We start from the raw sequence: 6802 nt of genomic DNA, 5'->3' as shown, positions 1-6802 counted from the left end.
GAATAGCGCATACAATATGTACAGCATGTAGTAAAAATCAAGTTACTTACCTGTACACTGTCGTACTCTAGTTTTGATATCATTTATAGATTCAGATGCTTGAATCTTCCCCGTCGTCATCGTGGGAGTCCCACAGTAGCAGTAGAAATAGCAGTGATGAAACATTTCCATAGACCTCCATAGAACAGAAACCACAATTTAGTAACCCGTCGACCGTATTTTATAACATCCAAAGTTCAGCCAATCACAGCAAAGACCTCAGAGTTCCGGTCCCCTACAGAGCCACATTCTTCAAATTTCGAGCACAAGTGTATATGTATACAAGACTTTGAGGCAACCAGTGAAGCTAATCGGGAAGGAGGGTTGGGTCGCATGTGACTCTATAAAAGGTAGCAATACTGGAGTGTACAGGTAAGTAAGGAATTAGTTACTTACCTGTACACTATAGTTCTCCAGTATTATCTTTCATAGATTCACATGCTTGTATCTTCCCCGTCGTCATGGTGGGAGTCTCACGGTAACAGAATGACCAAAGCAGTATCGTAGAGAATAAAACTGCATAGAAAAGCCCATAGGGACTGTAGTATTTGGTAACCAGACCTCCTCATTGTTTGGTCCAAAAGTTAGCCAATCAGCATTGCTGCCCTGCCCTCACACTCCCCAGCAGCAGCTTCCTGCCTCAGATTTCCGTCCCCGAGTGAGAGACATGGATAAATACCGAGAAACAGGTTCTGCCTGAGAAACGGGGAGGTGGGCGGGCGCATGTGAATCTATGAAAGATAATACTGGAGAACTATAGTGTACAGGTAAGTAACTACTTCCTTCTCCAGTATTACATCTTTCATAGATTCACATGTTTGTATCAGAGTAGTAAGTAGTGCTCACAAAACCTGCAGCGTTTCCAGGATAGAACCCGGAAGGAAGCTCTGCAGTAAAACAATATTAGAACATGATCTAAAATACACAGTTCAGATAGGAATAAAGACCAAATTCCCCTTTAAACATAATATGTAGGTTTTCGAAAGAAAACGTAATAGAACCATCTAAAACGATAGCATATTATTTATATATATATATATAAACATAGATCAATGCACTGTATAGGCTATTAACAGATAAGCAAAGAATACCTTATTGAAATAGACGTTTCAGAACAGCTTGTCCCACTGCCGTGTCCTCTTTCCACGCAGTCTCCAGACAGTAGTGCTTGGTAAATGAATGCACACTCTTCCACGACGCCGCTCTGCAGATGTCGGGCAGCGACACTCCTGCGAACAAGGCCATTGATGTCGCCATCTTCCTTGTGGAATGTGCATTCACTTTGGAAAGAAGCGGCTTTCCCGCTTTTTCATGACATTTCAAGACAGCCGATGATATCCATCTGGCAATACTCAGTCTTGACAGAGGGAGACCTCTCCTTTGTCCTTCAAATGCGATAAATAATTGTTTGGATTTGCGGAATGCCTTTGTTCTTTCAATGTAGAACTTTAAACATCTAGCTATGTCTAAAGAGTGCAACGCTCTTCCTGCTTCAGATGAGGGATTGCTGAAGAAAGTAGGCAAAATAATTGGTTCGTTGAGGTGAAAAGATGTAGGGACCTTGGGTATAAATGAAGGATTTGTCCGTAGTATAACCCTATCCTGGCGAAATTGTAGAAAAGGTTCTTCCACTGAAAAGATTTGAATTTCGCTAACCCTCCTCGCCGATGTAAGGGCAAGCAGTAGGGCTGTCTTCCACGAGAGGAACTGTAAGTCTGTCTTGTGTATAGGCTCGAAAGGTGGCCTCATAAGTTGCGCCAAAACTGTATTGAGGTGCCAGGGCACTGGCGGGCGCCGAATGGGCGGAAAAAACTCTAAAGAGTCCTCTAATAAACTCCTTTATTAGCCTGTTAGACCAGAGAGACGGCTCATCTGGAACTCTCCTGAATCGTGATATTGCCGCCAAATGCACCTTCACCGAGGCATGTGACAGACCTGCCTTAGATAACGACAACAGGTAAGGCAGAATACCTTCAAGGGGTACCATCAACAGGTGTAGATTTTGACTGGCACACCAGTGGCAGAAACGAGTCCATTTTGCTGCGTATGTCTTGTTGGTTGACATAGCTCTGGCTTGCGATAGAATTTGTCTGCAGTCTTGCAGAATGCTCAAATCTTGGAATTCCCTCTCATGAGGTTCCATGCGGACAATTTTAGCGATGCTAGGTCTGGATGCAGAATCTGTCCGTCGTTCATGGAAATGAGGTTCTGGAACGTCGGGAGTTGCACTTTGCTGCCTCTTGACATCTGCAGCAGTTCTGAAAACCATGCCTGTCTCGGCCAAGCTGGTGCTATCAGAATGACATGACACGGTTCTAACCTCATTTTGCGAAGCACTCGCGGTATTAAGGGGATTGGGGGAACGCGTAGGCAAACATTCCCGTCCAGTCCATGTGAAATGCATTTCCCTTGGAATCTTGCTGAGGTTACCTGGACGCATTTCGAATTGTCTCTGGTTGCGAACAAGTCTAATGTGGGTGTGCCCCATTTTTGAAACAGTTTGTGAAGCTGAGTGTCGTGCAGTTCCCACTCGTGCGTCACACTCGCCGTGCGACTCAGGACATCTGCCCTTGTGTTGAGGATGCCCTGTATATGTTGTACCTGAATCGAAATGCCGTGGCTTATCAGCCATTTCCAGATTCTTTGGCCAACGCAGACAGTTTTTTGGATCTTGTTCCGCCCTGCTTTAGAAGATAAAACATAGTCGTGGTGCTGTCTGTTTGAATGAGCACCGACGAGCTCCGGATTCTGGGCAGGAAGGCTTGAAGTCCCAGAAACACCGCTTTGAGTTCCAACATATTTATGTGAAGCTGTGCTTCCCATTCTGACCAGCGGCCCTGGATCTCCAGCTCTTGAAGGTGTGCGCCCCATCCTTGCAACGAGGCATCCGTTGTCATCACATAATCGTGATCCTGAATTACGAAATTCAGACCCTGATTTAAGTTCTTCTGAAACTTCCACCATGACATGGCCACCTTCATACGGTGAGTGATGGCAATCCGATCCTCGAAGGTTCCTTTGGACTGAACCCACTGCTCGTCCAGATGTTCCTGCAAGGGTCTCATTCGAAGACGGCAGTTTGGCACCAGTGGGATGCAAGAGGACATCATCCCCAACATGGATTTGTACATCCTCACAGAAGTGAACCTTTTTGTCTGAAGGGTCGTTACTAGACCCATTATCTTCTTCATCCGTTCCTCGGAAGGGTAAGCTTTCACTGCCTTGGTGCATATCCATGCCCCTAAGAAGTGGATGCCCTGAGCTGGTGTAAGTGAAGACTTTTCCAAGTTGGTCCTTAGGCCTAAGCGATGGAATAGCCGGATGCAGCACTGAAGAGACCTTCTGGTTCCTCTGAATGATGGACCTGTCACCAGCCGATCGTCCAGATATGGGTAAATGTAATGCCCTTTTAACCTTAAATGGGCCGCCACCGGGGCCATGCATTTGGTAAACACCCTCGGACCGATTTGAGGCCGAATGGCAACACCTTGAATTGGAAATGGCGACTCTCCACTACGAATCTTAAATACTTTCTGTGCCTCCGATGAATTGGAATATGGAAGTACGCATCCATGAGATCCAATGATGCCATGTAGTCTTTCTCTTTTAACATTAGAAGGATCTCTTGCAATGAGAGCATTCTGAAGGGAATTTTCTTTATGTATTGATTCAGATCCCTCAAATCCAATACCTGTCTCCATTTCAGAGTTTGTTTCTTCTTGATGAGGAAGAAATGCGAATAGAAGCCTTTCCCTCTGTGTTGTTGCGGCACTTCTTCTATAGCCCCCTTCTGCAACAGTGAATGGACTTCCTTTTGCAGCTCCTGACGATGTTGGTGGTGTCTGAGCACCGGGGGATGATCTGGTGGCATTTCTACAAACTCTAGGGTATGGCCTCTGCTTATTACATCCAAAACCCATTTGTCCGATGTTATGGACATCCAATTGTTGAAGTATTGAGACAGATAGTGGTCGTTTTCCGGGATCTGCTGTGTGGGGAGCGCTGGCCTGAAATCATTGACGTCTGTTAGATTGTTGATTCTTCCCTCTACTGGAAGATTTGCCCCTAGACTGCTGCTGGTAAGAGGAGTTGGAGGGCCTGTACTGATTGCTTGAATTGTATTGCCTATATCCCTGTTGGTTATAAGGCTGATATCTGTTGGTCTGATATGAAGATCTTTGATTGAATTGACCCCTTGCACCTCTTTTACGAAAGGACTGGAACCACCCTTGTTGAAGGGATCCCAGCGCTCTAGCTGTATCCGTGTCAGATTTGATACCCTGTAGCGCTTCGTCTACATGTTTTCCAAATAGATTTTCGCCATCGAATGGCATGTCTACAATCTTCGCTTGCACCTCCGGACGAAAGGATGTTGCCTTAAGCCAACCCTGTCTCCAAAGCGAAACTGCTCCTGCCATCTGCCTGAAAGCCATAGAAGAAACGTCCATGGCAATGTCAATTGATTCTGCAGCCGACTTTGCCCCGTCTCGGAGGATAGCCGCTGCCTCTTCTTTCTTATCCTCCGGTAGTGCAGACAGAATGGGTGCCAGATCCGACCACATTTGTCTGTTAAAACGGCTAATAAGGGCCATAGCATTGGCTGCTTTAATCGTAGAGGCTGCTATGACCGCAAACCTCTTCCGGGCCCCGTCCATCCTCCGTCCTTCTTTGTCTGGCGTCACCAATGAAGTAGCAACCGGGTTCTTAGAATTCCTCTGTGCCGCCTGCGTCACGACCGACTCTGGTCTCGGGTGTCCTATTAGACAGGCTGGAGGAGACTCTGGCGCTCTATACTTTTTTTCGATCCTTGGAACCGAAACCGCTATGGAAGCCGGTGTTTTTAAAAATTTTAGGCCCTCTTCTCAAACGTGAGGGATAATCGGGATTGAGCGAGCAGATTTCCTGGCGCCATCTTTGAAATCATATAAGAAACATTCCGTTTCTTTAACTTCCATATCCAAATCAAATCTCTTAGCTGCTTTCTCCATAATGTCATGGAACCCTCCAATGTCTTGAGGAGGAGAAGTGGTTGGCAGCGGAGTAGGTGAAGGGGCCGACGGCAAAATGTACTCATTCCATTCCTGCCCCGTGGAATCATGTACAAGCTCACCTTCCTCAGGCTGATCATCATCGTCGGAATCCGTTAGATCATCCCTGATTGTTACCACTGGTGGTGATCTCACAACCTGCTCATGAGAAGTAGATTGGGTCTTTGCAGGTTGCGATGAAGCCACCGGCGTAGATGACGGAGGAGCATTCGCCTCCGGAAAACGGCGATAATAATCATTTATCATGAACCTGAGGTCAGAGACAAGAGACACAGGTATGGAGATTGACTCCTCTCGCGACTCCTCTTGTTGCTCGTCATCCTCATTATAATTACATGTTTCCTGGAAAGACTCATATCTTGAAGATTGAGCTCTCTCTTTGAAGGAAAAGATTTCTTCCTCGTCTGTGTCCTGGCTCTTTATTTTGAGTTGTGAGGGGCTGTAGGCCGCACCTGACGACTCCTCTCCTTCTGAATCCTGTTCCAGTAAAGAAGATGGTGGTAAAGGCGAAATCTGCGTCCACGACGTGAATTCTGCAGATTTGCTTATAGTCGCCGAACCCCTTGACGACTGAAAAGTATGAATAGAAATCATAGTCTTCGACTGTGGCGATTTAAATGCCTTTGCCGTTGAAAATATAGTCTTCGTCGACGGTGTCGTCGACGACATAGCCATCGTCGACGGAGCCGTCGTCACCAAAGCCATCGTCGACGGGACTGTCGTCAACGTCTTCATCGTCGAGCCTTTCGTCGTCGGCGACATCGTCGTCGTCGACATCGTCATCGTCGACGATCTCTTCGTCGACGGGATGGTCATACTCGTCGACGTTGTCGTCGTCGACGCTGCCTTAAATCCTGTCGTCGACGGAGCCGCCGTCGTCGAAACAGTCGTCGTCGACGGTGAAGTTGTCGACGGGGCTGAAGAGTTTATCACAGATTTTGCAGCAGAAACCAGGGAACTGGTCGACGGAGCAGACCCTGTCCCTTTCTGACCTGACGGCTTCTTGAGGGGAGTAAGAGGGAGAGATGACGCCACTTTCTCCCTTGGTTTAACCTTTTTAGGCTCCACCCTTTCCTCAGAATGTGAGGCTTTTCTCTTTTTAGGTGTTAGGTTACAAGATTCCTCCACAGAATCTGAGTCTGATGCGGCCTTCTTCTTTTGAAGCCACAACAGCAAACAAGCCTCTCTGTCCCTCAGAGTTTTAGCAGAGAAGGTTCTACAATATTTACAATCCTTGGCCACATGCTTAGGATGAAGGCAATATAGGCAGTCCTTGTGAGGATCTTCAGAGAAAAGCCTGGCCTTTCCACAGGATCTGCAAGGCCTGAAAAGCCTCTTTTTAGAGCTTTCAGCCATTATGAAAGAAAATAGGTACACACAATACCTTAATCCAGATGAAAAGACAGTAGAATTAAAAGGTCAATAGTTCACTCAAGAACAGCAAACTGAACAGAGCTCAGGGAGACTCCTTTCTCACACGAAGGCGGTTGGAAATCTGAGGCAGGAAGCTGCTGCTGGGGAGTGTGAGGGCAGGGCAGCAATGCTGATTGGCTAACTTTTGGACCAAACAATGAGGAGGTCTGGTTACCAAATACTACAGTCCCTATGGGCTTTTCTATGCAGTTTTATACTCTATGATACTGCTTTGGTCATTCTGTTACCGTGAGACTCACACCATGACGACGGGGAAGATACAAGCATGTGAATCTATGAAA

General features: G+C 46.6%; 1 pseudogene; it reads right to left on the bottom strand.

The window, feature by feature from the left end:
• Positions 1 to 4660: 4660 nt before the first annotated feature.
• Positions 4661 to 6443, bottom strand: LOC147710651 (uncharacterized; annotated as a pseudogene).
• Between the last annotated feature and the right edge of the window lie 359 nt (positions 6444 to 6802).

The sequence above is a fragment of the Lissotriton vulgaris genome, chromosome 5, assembly GCF_964263255.1.
Source record: "Lissotriton vulgaris chromosome 5, aLisVul1.2, whole genome shotgun sequence".
Lineage (NCBI taxonomy): Eukaryota > Metazoa > Chordata > Amphibia > Caudata > Salamandridae > Lissotriton > Lissotriton vulgaris.
This window is presented reverse-complemented; position numbering and strand designations above follow the sequence as displayed.